Source organism: Paramisgurnus dabryanus, chromosome 1 (assembly GCF_030506205.2).
Source record: "Paramisgurnus dabryanus chromosome 1, PD_genome_1.1, whole genome shotgun sequence".
In the NCBI taxonomy this organism is placed as follows: domain Eukaryota; kingdom Metazoa; phylum Chordata; class Actinopteri; order Cypriniformes; family Cobitidae; genus Paramisgurnus; species Paramisgurnus dabryanus.
Genome location: NC_133337.1, coordinates 60,293,229 through 60,308,380, shown reverse-complemented (window position 1 = coordinate 60,308,380; position 15,152 = coordinate 60,293,229). Strand labels below are relative to the sequence as shown.

Here is a 15,152-nt window from a genome sequence, read left to right as displayed (position 1 = left end):
TGAACAACATTCCTCATTATTGACTGCTGCGGCCAGAGACTTCAACATTTTGTCTGAGCAGCGTAAGGAGCTTCGTAATCGGTTGGACCAAGTGGCTCCTCACCGTGAACCTCCAGCTACATCCGGAGGAGTCGTTTCGACTGAACGGGAGCCACACACGGCAACACCTCCTACCTACAACGGCGATCCTAACACCTGCCGATCCTTTTTGCAACAGTGCTCTCTCGTCTTCGCGCTCCAACCCCGTCGCTTTTCTTCATCGACTTCCAAGGTGGCCTATGTTCTGACGTTACTCACGGGAAGAGCGAGAGACTGGGGTATGGCTGCCTGGGGGGCTAAGGCTCCATTTACGTTATCATTCGAGGCTCTTGAGGAGGAGATGTTGAAATTATTTGATCGTTCACTCAAGGGAGACATGGCAGCGGCTGAATTGGTGAGATTACGGCAACGTAATGACTCTGTTACTGACTTTGCCATCAGATTTAAGACTCTCGCTATTTGCTGCAACTGGAACGACGTGGCATTAAGAGCTCAATTTCTCGAGGGTCTTACACCGGCGATTCAAGACGAGATTGCACTGAGGGAGCCACCCACGTCACTGGAAGCCGCCATCGATCTGGCTCTGAGGGTTGAGTCTCGCCATCGGCAGAGAGATCTGCGTCGCTCATTTCGCCATCTGATGTCGGAACCAGGGGAGACCGCTTCAGAAATGCCCACCGAGGAGCCTATGCAGTTGGGCAAGTTTCGTATCTCTGCTGGTGAGAGAAGTCGTCGCCTATCTAATGGTCTCTGCTTGTATTGTGGCATGCCGGGGCACTTGGCGGCTACCTGTCCAGTAAAAGCTCACGCCCGCCGATGAACTTGGGAGTCTCGGTGGGCGCATCATCATTTAAATCTCCCGTAAGCAGCACCACTCTCCCTGTTATTATTAATTCTTTCCATTCACAGGCGTTGCTGGATTCCGGTGCGGAGGCGTGTCTTTTGGATGCTGGGTTGGCCAAGTCTTGGGGTATTTCATTCATCCCTCTTTCCTCTCCTTTGTCTGCCTGGACATTGAAGGGCCAGCATATGGCTGTGATCACGCACTGCACACCCCCTGTGAGTTTTTTTGTTTCTGGCAATCATAGTGAGGAGATTGAATTTTACATCTTAGAGCAGGGGTCCCCAACCTTTTTTTCACCACGGACCGGTTTCAGCTTTAAAAAAAATTCGCGGACCGGGGGGTGAGATGGGGGGGGGGGGTAGTTGAGTTGCTGTTCAAACGTGCTGAAAATCCTCCTTTTCGAAATTTAAGTTTTAAATGGAAGTAAAGTAAACCATGCATTAGGAAAATTAATAATTGCTTTATTTAGGCTATAGTATATTTTCTATAGACGTGTAAAACCATATTTTGGCGGATTGTTTTTTACTTTCATTGTTTTTACTAGTTTGCCTGCCCATTTAGTCTTAATATTTAATGGAACCTAAACGAACTTGGCTTGCTGTTCTTGAAGGCAGCTCAAATCTTGGTCGGGCTCGAGACCCAATTCCAAGTAACAGAAGAGAAGAAAAATGCAGTGAAGGAAGAGAGATGCCAGAAGAATTGCGGCTGCGGGCGCAGAGGCACGGAGACTCACGTTTACCATGATTAATGATGATTGACAAGTTTAGGTTCCTTTCAAACCTACGTTAAAGTGTAGCTGTTAAAATATTATTAGCCTAATAGTTTATTTTGATCATGGTGCTACGATCGATGGATAATTCTGAAGTTGTTTTAAAGAAGAATAAAATAATTACTTTTCAGTCATTTGTGCTGTCACACATTTGAACGTCTCCGCATATGTACATCATTGCGACGTACATTTGCAAATGATTCATAAAGTCATACCTCCGCAATTCTTTGATCGATTGTGTTTAAGAAGTACTGTATGCTCAAACTCTAATGACAGCAATGTGATCGCTGATGCGCTGGTAGAGAGAGAGAGGCGGAGAAAAAGAGAGAGAGCGCGGCTCTGTTCAAAAGTGGAAATGATTGATATTATTTGAAGTCGGCTCTTACAGTACAAAATATCCGATTAAGCTATTAAGTGGCTATTATTATACACATTTTTTCGGGACGTTCTTGCGACCCGGTGGAAACTTGTCCACGACCCAGTACTGGGTCGTGACCCGGTGGTTGGGGACCTCTGTCTTAGAGGACTCTTTTTAGGTCATGACTGGTTATCCAAACATAATCCTCACGTTGATTGGCAGAACAATGTTGTGTTATCCTGGAAGTCTTCGTGTTATGTTTCTTGTCTTGGTCCTGCTCCTTCTCTTGTCTCTTGTTCGGTTTCGCAGGTTCCGGCTGTCGATCTCTCAGGGGTCCCGGCGGAGTACTCGGATCTGTATCAGGTTTTCAGTAAATCCCGGGCCACTTCTCTGCCTCCTCATCGGTCGTATGATTGCGAAATCAAACTATTTCCCAACACTTCTCCGCCTAAGGGTCGTATATTTTCCCTATCTAAACCAGAAAGAGAGGCTATGGACAAATACATTAATGACGCTCTTAAAGCCGGTCTCATTCGCCGCTCCTCGTCTCCAGCTGGTGCTGGATTTTTCTTTGTTAAGAAGAAAGACGGGTCTCTTCGTCCGTGCATTGATTATCGAGGGCTGAATGACATCACTGTTAAGAATAAGTACCCCTTGCCATTAATGTCATCAGCATTCGAGTTGATACAGGGAGCGCGCGTATTTACCAAGCTAGATCTGCGCAACGCCTATCACTTGGTACGTATTAAAGAGGGCGATGAGTGGAAGACAGCCTTTAATACACCCTCGGGACACTGGGAATATTCCGTTCTGCCGTTCGGTCTTTGTAACGCTCCGGCTGTCTTTCAGACCATGGTCGATGAAGTGCTGGGTGACATGATTAACAGATTTGTCTTTGTGTATCTCGATGACATTCTCATCTTTTCTCCCTCCATGCAGATACACACTCAGCACGTTCGCATGGTTTTACAACGGCTTTTAGAGAATCAACTATTCGTTAAGGCGGAGAAGTGCGAGTTCCACAGGAAGTCGGTCTCTTTTCTGGGTTTTTTTATTGCCGAGGGAGAGATTCGTCCCGATCCCGCTAAAGTTAAGACGGTTGCCGATTGGCCAGTACCCGACACTCGGAAAGAGCTTCAGCGATTTCTGGGGTTCGCCAATTTTTATCGGCGTTTCATCAGAAATTTTGGTCAGATCGCTAAACTTCTTACCGCTCTCACTTCACCTAACGTATGTTTCCGTTGGAATAGAGGGGCTCAGGAGGCCTTTGATGCGTTAAAGTCCCGGTTCATCTCTGCGCCTGTCCTCTCTATTCCCGATCCGGCTAAACAATTTATTGTGGAAGTGGATGCATCTGATGTCGGGGTAGGCGCCGTTTTATCTCAGCGATCGTCTATTGATGGGAAAGTACATCCGTGTGCTTTTTTCTCTCACCGGTTAAACCCAGCTGAACGTAATTACGACATAGGAAATCGGGAGCTGTTGGCGGTTAGACTCGCTTTGGGCGAATGACGTCACTGGTTGGAGGGAACCTCGGAGCCCTTTCTGGTCTGGACGGATCATAAGAATCTTGAGTATATCCGTTCGGCCAGAAGACTAACATCTAGGCAGGCTCGTTGGGCACTCTTCTTTGATCGTTTTAACTTCACTCTCTCGTACCGGCCTGGCTCGAAGAATACGAAACCTGATGCTCTCTCCCGTCTGTTCGAGAAGTCTGATTCAGAGCGGACTGAAACCATTCTCCCGGAGGGGAGAGTGGTCGGTGCCCTCGTATGGGGAATCGAACAGCGGGTGAGAGAGGCCGGTCGGGAGGGGGAAGTTCCGGAGGGGTGTCCAGCGGGTCGCCTATGGGTTCCTGAGCGGTTACGTTCCGATGTCATCCGGGGGGGGTCACGAGTCCAAGTTTGTCGGCCATCCAGGTATTCGGAGAACGTTGGCTGCCGTCTGTCAGCGTTTTTGGTGCCCTTCTATGTCCACAGACGTCAGACAGTTTGTATTAGCCTGTTCGGTTTGTGCTCGTAACAAAGCATCTAATTTACCACCCGCTGGTCTGCTTAAATCTTTGCCCGTGCCCTCCCGCCCCTGGTCTCATATAGCCCTTGATTTTGTTGAGTATTCTCATAAGTCTCTTCCCGTTATCTCTACCAATTTGTCCCCGTTTGAGCTTTCCAATGGTTATCAACCTCCCCTGTTTCCATCACAGGAGCCCGAGGCAGCGGTTCCGTCTGCGTTAGCTTTCGTGCGCAGGTGCAGACGCACTTGGAGGAGAGCTAAGACACTGTCATTATCTAATTCCAGACGAACCAAAGCTGCGGCTGACCGTCATCGGCGACTTCCACCCCATTACGTTTGTGGTCAAAGGGTATGGCTTTCTACCAAGGATCTGTCTCTCCGTGAGCCTTCTCGTAAGCTGGCTCCGAGATTCATTGGGCCATACAACATTTCTAAGGTCATTAATCCGGTGACGGTAAAGCTTAAGTTACCCCTTTCTCTTGGTCGGGTTCACCCTGTTTTTCATGTATCCAAGGTTAAACCTGTGATGTTTGCTCGCTATAATCCTCCTGTCTCTGCCCCTAATCCCCCCGCCCCTCGTCTAGTGGATGGTGCCCCTGTCTATACTGTTAAGAGGTTACTAGATTCCCGCCGCAGGGGCAGAGGATTTCAGTATTTAGTGGATTGGGAAGGATACGGTCTGGATGAGAGGAGCTGGGTTCCGGCTCGGGATATACTGGATCCTGGGTTGATCGAGGACCTCCGTCGGCGACAGGGTGAGTCTCCCGGTCCGTCTGGTGCCGGTCATGGAGGGGGGGCTACTGTCATGACTGCTGGGTGATCGATGGCTGTGTGTGGGGTATGTGTGTGTGTGTTTGTTTACCTGTGGTGCCGGTTCCTTGTGTGTTCACTAACTCCGCCCTCTCGTTTCGGTAATTGTTCACCGGTGGTGTCTCGTTTACCTTTTCCTTTATATTGCACGTAGTCCTGTCTTTCGTTGCGCGCTCATTTGTTTGATCACAGTCTTGCTGCTCTGCCTTGTCTTGTCGGTCGTTTCCTTGTTTCTTTCTCTAGTTACCCCAGGTTTTTGATTACGGCATCAGGAGGCTCGTCTTCGCCCGGACCGCTCACTTGTGGATTACTGGAACTTATTGACTTTGTTTGTCTCTCGGAACAGCTGGTTCGCTTCGTTATTAGGCGGTACACCAGCTGTCTCTGTTTCCCATCGGCTTGCATCATCACCCGTGAGTGGATTATACTATTTCACCATTGTGGATTACATTGACTCTGTTGACTGTTTGTCTCTCGGGACGGCTGGTTCGCTTCGTTATTAGGCGGTTACCAGTTACTTCCGGGTGGCTTCATCTACATCAGGATTCCACAGTGGATTACTCCGTCTGAGAACTTTGGATTTTCCACCTTCCATCTCCGCCTGTCATCCACCTCCAGGGCGGCGTGATTCATCCCTCTGTTGCGTGTGGTGACTGTGCTGGTATTCTCGACGGAGCGCGTGGGTGGCTCTCTCTCTCTCTTCAGATCTGTATTGGACTATCTTGTAGTGCCGACTCACTCTCTCCTACTGTTGGGCGTGCATCATTCCCTCAGTAGTGATTACATCCAGAGTGAGTCGAGGGTGTTTGCCGTGTGTGGATCTAACCAGTGACTTTGCACTCCAGCTCTCTTATTCTCTATTTTTCTCAATAAACTTTGTTAACTTGCACTTGACTCCGAAGTTTTTCCTGACACGCATGAGAATAGCAGGCGATTTTTTGCACAGCCCTATGTCATAGTCTAGTCTTGTGTCTAGTTTGTTGTGTTTTCCCAGGTTGCCATAGAATAAAAAAAACTGTATTTACTTAGTAGGCATAGATAAATAATACTATCTCTGTACATGATAATGACATATCGTGAGCATTAAACGCATGTTTCCTTATTTTTATGTAAACTTTGTGCATGCAACAGGCAGCTGGAAAACAGGCCAATCTCAACACCAGCTGTGACGCAACATTAACATTTAATGACACATTAAATTAATTACAAATTTGTAAAAAGCTAAAAACAAGTTGTGACTGCCGAGTTACACTATATGCTAATTAATGCTATATGCTAGTTTAGGCTGCAGTTCTACTATTGATGTTACAGTTACATTTTGCAGGTCCATACTGGGAAAAACACAAACTTACCACTCAGAAATGCCCATTAACAATTTCCAAACAATTAGTTGTTCCTCAAAATCTGTATTTTCGTCTGATACATGCTCAAAATATAAGGTCTGTTTACTAATGTAAGATACTGGCATGAGCCTCAGAGCAGAGCAATCAGAGCAGAGCTCAACATAATTTTTCATGACCCTTCCAAATAGGCCAAAAATAGACCATTTCACTCAAAGGACAAATCCTAGGGTTGTAAATGGACATGTAAAACATTTCTGGATAATTTTTGCACATAATAAAGTTACATGCCTTCTATGTTGATATCAAAGAACAATTAAAATTATTTAAATGCATTCTTTCTTCGTGCCTTGCCTTTCTTATTAATCAGTAAATCAGCAATTGAGTCCCTCTGCAGATTATTTCTGATAACAAGCTAAATAAATCACCAGTTATTTTAGCTTAAGCATTTCAACCATTACACTAACCTAACGTTACTGTGAAAAATGAATGTATTTGATGTCAGCTACAGATTCTTGCCTGGCTACAAAATCCACAGAATGGCGATCCATGCTCGTTTTTTTTTATTTTCCACAGGGTATTTGTTCTAGAGGTCAGTTTGGTCACTAGCCAGACCGTTGAACAAGCACAGACCGGAAGTTAACTTTGGGCCAGATTCGTAACACGTGTGTCTGATGAAGCCAACTACCACATTACTTTTATTTAATAATCAAATAAGGTTGATTTTGTAAAATTATTAACTACATTGTAGTTATAGGTTTTAGTGTGTAATTATAGATAAGTGAACACAGCAAATGTGATCAATATGACCCAGGTCAGGCTTGTATCTCACCAAAATATAAATAATCACAATAAATAGTGTGATTTAAGTAATAAAAAAAAACTAAGTAGGATTTTAATTCTGGACAATACAATTTGATTCTTGGAATATTCTTATTCTTATTTACAATAGTTCCAATTGATTAATTCCCAATAAGAACACATACCACACACACACACACACACACACTCACACACACACACACACTCACGCACGTTCGCACGCACGCACGCACGCACGCACACACACACACACACACACACACACACACACACACACACACACACACACACTTTGACATCAGTCATTTTAAATCAGTACACTTAACAACAAAACCTACGGGCAGCTACTTCCAGTAATAGCAGTACAGCAGTTCAGTAACGGTCTAGGAGAGGACAGTGTAAACTCAAAACAACAATCAGAACATACACTCTAAAAATGAGTTGTTGGTAACCTATGCTGGTAAAATTGGACAGAACACACAGCTGGGTTAAAAATTACCCAATGCTCAATGGTTTATGGTTTGCAGATAGGTTGAAACAACACAGCATTGGGTTAAAACAGCACAGCATTGGATCATTTATAACCCAACAGTGTGTTCTGTCCAATATTTACTAATCATAGGTTAAAAACAACCAAGTTTTTTTCACAGTGTAGCTAGGAATGGAGCATTATACAAAGAAAATATAAACATATTTTCCTAACTTATTCTCTGACACAAAATCAGACTTCATGTAAAATCATGTATTATATTATAAATTGTAAAAATAAGTGTCTGTAGGATTGTAGTTTTACATGCATTAACTGAATTTATTACATATCTAAATTTTACTATATACATTCTGAATTAAGCATTTTGTTTTTCAGATTCCACTCATTACAATTAGAGAAATATAGCAATCTGACAGCTGGAAACGTGTGTATTTGAGCTTGATTGTGTTGAGAGAAAGAATGAAAAACAGCCTCACAGCAATGGATATAACCATGCTCACATCAGAAATTTGTATATATAAAGAATTATCTGCAAATAAAAACAAACCAATAAGTAAAATATTAAGTCACATGTAAAATAATGAGTAATAACTAAATAATTACTTAATATAATAACAAATATAATTAAACAATAAATAAAAAAATAAAGTATAAATAAAAAATACATAATGCAGAGAAAGATGATAAAATGCCAGCAGGAATTACCTTGAATAGTATAAAATGTCTTACCACAGGGATTTGTTATGAAAAAAATAGTGAATTCCACAACAGAGACGTGACTAAACTGTCTGAAAGGGCAGAAGACCAGAGAGATAAATAAAAAATCAGAGGTTAAGAAACAGAGAGAGAGAGAGAGAGAGAGAGAGAGAGAGAGAGAGAGAGAGAGAGAGAGAGAGACCTAGTCTTTATCCATTTCTAAACAGAGAAATGTAGAAATTGTAAGCAAATCCAGAAAAGCAAAATATTTGTATTCCTTTAGGAGCTGTGAGTGGCAAATAGTTTAACACCAATATTCATATGTCAGACTTTACATGACATAACATGTACTGTATGCAAAATGCAAAAATATACAAACACACACACACACACACTCTCTCTCTCTCCCCTCTCTCTCTCTCTCTCTCTCTCTCTCTCTCTCAGCCTCTCTAATTATAGGAACGACTTATCACTCCATACCAGACAACAGTGTGCTATTCCTAGAACAAGTGCGACAGTTTAATTGAGCTGTTTTTCTCTTCATTGTTCTCTGTTTTACTGCATATAGACATATTCAGTTGATCTGCCTCAAATAAAACCAGATTTATTGTCACATCACCAACAGCAGCAGCAGCAGAAGTGCTGTGGTGACTGAAATTCTTATGAGCATCCTCTGAACAGTGCAGAATTGTGTTATGGCGTGGAGTAGAGTGCAATAAATGGTGTGGGATATGCGTGATTATCAGTTCTGGGGGATGTTTCTCAAAAGCATTGTTAGCTAAGTATGGTATTGAACACTATTGATAATGATAGAATTTGCGACCAAAGTTGCTATTGGGAAATGCACCTCTGTCTGCTTAGGAGTCTGATGGACTAAGGAAAGAAACTGTCCCTCAACTGGCTCATGCGGGACCGGATGCTGTGGAGATGTCTACCTGAGGGCAGCAGAGAAAGCAGTCCATAGGAAGGTTAGCTGATGCTGCTTCCATCCAGGAAAGCCAGATATTCTTCCTGGCTTTCTTCACACACCGCCTGTGTAGATGCCCTAGAGGGTGGGAAGCTCAACTCCAACAATGTGGAAATGTTTTCCTTAATTGTCATTTCAATAGTTTGCCTGCACATTTAGATCTTAATGATTAATGGTAAACAAACTTGGCTTGTTGTCCTCGAAGGGAGCTCTGCAGCTGAGCTCTGAACCTTCAGAGAGAGCGAACCTGAGGCCTGGGCTCCAGCCCCAAGTTCAACCCCCCGTAGCAACAGAACTGCACAGAGGAAGAAAAAGAGCATTGAAGGAGGAGATGGGGAGAAGGAGGGATGCCGGAATAATTGTAGCTAGACCCTGAGGCCTGAAGGCTGCCTTATATACCCCCATGATGATGATTGACAGACCTGAATATTTAGGCTCCTCTTGAACCTATGTTTAGAACTACAATTAATGTTTATGTCTTCATTAATTGCTTATTCAGCAGTTTATGTCTTGTGTTAGTCTGTCACACATTCTGCTAAAACATTAACCCACGGTTTCACAGACAAGGCTTAAGGCTAGCCCTAGACTCATGCTTGAGCTGTCTCAAATGAAAATAACTTGCACTGACAGATCTTAAAATATGCCAGGGACATAGATTTGTCTTAGACAACACATCTGTAACATTTCTAAAGCCCGGGATACACTGCAAGATTATTGGCTGTCCCAGACGAAAGATTGCCATCGTGAAACAATCGTCGCGATTTTTGTGATTGTGGCTCTTCATCGGTGGTCCTATGTCGTACAATGTGAGAGGTTCAAAGACGGCCGTTTTCCCGGTCTGGCGTCCAAAGATAGCCTACGATCGTTTTCTGACAGTGTCAGAAATTCTGCATGATCACCGCACAGTGTGTTTACTGCTACAATCTGCATACTTGTATTTTTTTACCACAAGAGCATGCTGGTGACGTTGCGCTAACGTGTGACGCAGCCGCCGAAGCTTCCATGTCATCATCGTACATTCTGATAAGGTCTTTACAGATCTTACAGATCTTATAGGAGGGCAAAAATCCTGCAGTGTATTCCAGGCTTAAGGTATGTTTATAAAAGATACATAATTGGGGACCAATGATGGCTCTCTTTGAAACATTAAATATAATTGAACCAATAAGATTCATTTATATCTGTGTATGTAGTATTGGCATACCACATGCTGAGACAGAGCGTAATTCAACCACACAGGCATATTTATTGAACAACAGATGAGTTGAATGAATGAATGAAGGAAGGTGAGAAAATAAGTTATTTGTAATCTTTGTAATGGTAACTGATAATAAATTATGATGATGTTTTCTGTTTACCAGGTGAGCACACACACTTATGATGGAGAGATTCAAATGGTGGTTCCAGAAGCTGGTTCCAGTTGAATAGATCTGGTGGAGTATCGTAATGAATCTGCTGGAAATAGGGAGTTGGAAACTGTTCACGCCACATATCTAATATCGAAACTTATCTCTCTATGTTAATGCATTAAGCCATGTTTAGTGTTTAGTAATGGTACCACGACAGTATATATTTCTGTAAAGGACATTTTCAGCTGTGCTTCCCAGTATGAACAAATTTGAATCCACCTTATACACGCAAAATCCATTGTCATGATACCAGTTTTTTTTAAGGCTCCTTAGCGTTACCTAGCAACTAGCCTGAGGATCAGAGGAAACAATATAGTGAATAACACAGCTGTTTTTGAGTTAAAATAGGGACTGTGTGCATGTCATTGGCAAACAGTTTATAAGCTTTTGTTTTGTTGTGTTTGTGTGTGTGTGTGTGTGTGTGTGTGTGTGTGCGTGCGTGCGTGCGTGCGTGCGTGCGGGCGTGCGTGCGTGCGTGTGTGTGTGTGTGTGTGTGCCCTGCTGAAAAAAACAGCATCAAACCAGCATGGGAATTATGCTGGTCTATGCTGGTTTAGCTGGTGGTCACAGCATACCAGCACCATAACACAACATATGCTGGTATGACCAGCATGGGATGCTGGTGCTAATGCTGGTTTAGCTGGTGCTAATGCTGGTGCTGATGCTGGTTTGATGCTGGTTTAGCTGGTGTTCACTAGCAAACCAGCACCAAAACACAACATATGCTGGTCTTGCTGGTATGCTGTTTTTTTCAGTGTTTCCTGTACTAAATATGCTAAGGCATTCTATATCGACAGAATAGACATGTGGCTTCTGTAATACAATGACACAGTATTACACTTGTACTGATTGCTAACATTCATGTAGAATGGTATTTAAACTGTATTTTAGGGTAAAATACATAATTCAACTAAAAAATGGCAGTAACATGGTGACACCAGCATAGTTTTTTAACTATAGTTCAGTAGGGCTTAATGATAAGTGTTATCAGGGAAAACAAGATGATTAAACAGCCAACAATGAATACTTGAAGGATTATTTACCTCCAAATTTTAAGGTATTTTATGACCTTAAAGATGCAATTTGTATTATCTGTGCTGCTAGATGGCGCCAGATCAAATCAATAACAATGACGTTGTTTAATGACGCTCTGAAGCAGTGTGGAATTATGGGATTTGTAGTCTTTAACTCAACCGCTGATGGCCATCAATCAGACGCGAACGAGAAATCACGTTGACTGATAAGGTAATCAAGTCTTATAAATTTTGCGTTTAATGACATCATTTATTTCAGAATGTAAGTTTATATGTGATGTTCAAAACGAAATTGTTAGTCATAGATATTACAGTATTAGTCCAAATTCGATGGTTAACACAGCACAGAATTAAGTTTTCAACTTACAATCTACAATGATTTTTCACATAATGTATTGGCAGTACAAATCTTATTGTGAAGTGTCTTGAAATGACCATTTATATTGCTGTACAAATCTTGATGTGCAGACGCGCTGATTACAATCTACACACTAATGTTGTGATCAATATAATAGCAACTCACCCAATAGCAATAATAGCAACCCCTAGAAATGCAATTAAAATGTATAAAAAGTGAAAATATATGTTTATTTACACTAAATTTGTGCTCCAGTCGCTTCCTTGGCCGCCATTTTATTTTTTCGAACTCGACCACCGTTGTCATGTCGTTTTTACGTCAGTAAAGGCGGTGACAAAGGGTCACATGGATATTAATGTCATTGACAGGAGACTACACAGCCCCATGTCAATGTTTTGAATGGAAATTTTCTCATGATTTACAAGTAGTTGAAAACATTACAGATATTGATAGTAATCAGCTGGACAAAATATATAACACTGGCTTAGTGGTTTTTGGACATTTTACTGCAAATATCTTACAAATTGCACCTTTAAGTACTTTGGGTTGCTTATGCAAATACAGGAATTTGTAGATTGTAGGTCAGAAGAGGCATTGCAATTAGTCTCAATGTGCATGCGCGTACACAAACAAGTCAAATAATCTATACTTTGCGAGGCTGTGCATTCCACTGTGCATGCACGCTCATGTACACATAAAAAAAAAATGTTATACTCTGGGCTTAAGCCCCAATGTCAGAGTATAAAGCAGTTAAATTTGAGTTTAAATGGCACCTATGGTCCGATTCACGGTTTTACATTTTGTTTGGGGTGTAAGTGTATGTTAGTGCATGTTAACGATATGCAAAAGGTACAAACACAAAAGTAAACGATGATGCAAGTTTTCGTCTCCAACATAATCTCTTTTCTTGGACTACAACAAACACACCAATTGTAGGCAACAGTCCTGGGATTGGTGATGTAGACAAGATTTTACCTTAATTTTACCTTAATTCTCTTTGATCTATGGGAGCAACAGCTTCCAAATGTCTGGGTTTGTTTCCTGCAACCCCTATCGCAGACGTGGATGTAACAATTAAACTTTAATAGACAAAACAAACAGGAAAACAAAAACCCACGATGGGGCAAACAAGACAATAAAATAATGACATGTAAAACACTAGACTGTTACAAAACTAGACTAAATTTCACAACAAACAAATAACACTTTACTTGATATAGGTTGAGTAGGTGCAGGATCAGGTCGGGAGCTGGGAGTCTGGGCAGGTTTTACAGGGTGTTTAGGAGAGGCAGGTCCAAAAGGGACAAACTGTGGCAGGGCTGAGGCAGGGATGACAGGGGACACATAAGGGGACAAGCCAGGGTTCCAGGACGAGACAGGAGCAGGCAAGGGAGACAGCGGGGGTGAGCCAGAACTCAGAGGGTAAGAGGAAGAGTTCAGGGAAGATTATGGAGGCAGATGGGGAGACAAGGGGTGAAACAGGGAACACCACAGGGGATGCTGCGGCCGGCAGCAGAGACAAGACAGGGGGCGCTGTGGCCTGCAGTGGAGATGAGACAGGGACAGCTGCAGCGGGCTGGAGAGTCGAGACTGGGAAAGTAGCCGCAGGCTGTGCTGACAGGACAGACAACAAGACAGAGTCTGGGGCTGCGCTGACTGGTTCGGCTGCGCGGGTTGGGTCGGCTGCGCGGGCTGGGTTGACTGCAGAGACCAGGGTGGTAGCAGTAAGCAGCAGTGAAGACAAGCCAGAGGAAGCTGCAGCCAGCTTTTTCTTCCTTGGATGCGGTGCAGAGAGTGTGGCAGAAGAGTTGGAAGCCACGGTGGGAGCGGCAGGCTCCATGAAGGACCCCTCGGACGCCGACTCCCATGAGGTCCTTCGCTTGCCGGACCCTCCCGCATCACCACTCCCATGACATGGCCCTCCGGGGTCAAGGACATTGGGGCTGGGGATGTCACCTTGGCTGAGACCCTGGGCTCAGGTCGGTTCATCAGGTAGTTTACCATGTCAGGGGTCTCAGCATCCTTTGCTCACTGGGTTTGAGGGGCTCATCAAGGCAGCTGTTGAATATGACTTTCAGCTCTGCTTCTTCAAAGCTGGAGCTCCTCGCTGCCTTCAAAAAGTCAAAGGCGAAGGTCTCAACATCAGCCTCCCTCTGGACATGGACCTGGATGGCCCGTTGGACGGACAGGGATGTGTCCATCTTGGACTGCTGGGTTCTGTGTTGACCTGTTCGTTATGTCAGGGATGGCAGGAAATGAACCCAAGGATGTGGATTTATCAATTTAACTTTAATAGACAAAAATTAAAAGACTGTTACAAGACTTGACTTGACTTGACTTGACACAAGAACAGCACAAAACGAAGTAAGGAACACCAAACACAAGGACTATAAATAGGGAGAACTAATCAGGGGAACAGGTGAAAATAATAACAAGCAAGTGAGCGGGTAAAAAGTGATGAGACACCGGAAATACATGGTCCAATACAAACAATACTGAGACCACGTCCCCACACCTGTTTGTCATTGTTACCTAGCTTAATTCTTCCCTGTTTAATGCCATTGTGTCTGATGTCTTGTGCTGGTTCATTGTGTATCATAATATACTGTTGTGTGTGATCTGTCTGTGGTGTCATATTTTGAGTAATTGTCATTGTTTGCCCCCTTGAGGGTATTTATGTTGTTAATAAACATCTTTAAGTTATGAACTGTCTGCGTTTGGGTTCCATCTCCAAACCATGACACCAACGTGCTAGAACAAACGTTGTTCAAGGTTTCTTTTACATCATCCAGATCAGTAGCACTGCCCCCTATACGCAGAGTATGCAATCTGCGTAGGGTACCAACTCAACTAAATATGAATCACAACAACATACAAACTATATGACGTTATATACAGCAGTGGTTCTCAACGTTATTCCTGGAGGCCCACTGCTCAGCACATTTTGTATGTTTCCCTTATTTAACACACCTGATTCAAATCATCAGCTCATTAGCAGAGATCTACATGAACTGAAATGAGGCTGGCAGATAAGAGAGACATACAAAATGTGCAGAACAGTGGGCCTCCAGGAACGGAGTTGAGAAACACTGATATACAGCATTTTGCGGTGAGAAAGCAACTGACACAACATACCATCTTCGCGCCCCCGCCACCTGACTGCAGATCAGATGTGTTCAATGGCACTGTTCAGATCGATCTGC

General features: G+C 43.3%; 1 protein-coding gene across 1 annotated transcript in view; it reads right to left on the bottom strand.

The window, feature by feature from the left end:
• The window catches only part of LOC135720639 (double C2-like domain-containing protein alpha), a 59,552-nt gene extending 51,267 nt beyond the window's left edge, over positions 1 to 8,285 (bottom strand). The window contains exon 1 of the mRNA XM_065242838.2: positions 8,191 to 8,285. The gene's annotated coding sequence lies outside the window, so the exon portion shown is untranslated. The remainder of the gene's footprint in view (positions 1 to 8,190) is intronic.
• Positions 8,286 to 15,152: the final 6,867 nt, after the last annotated feature.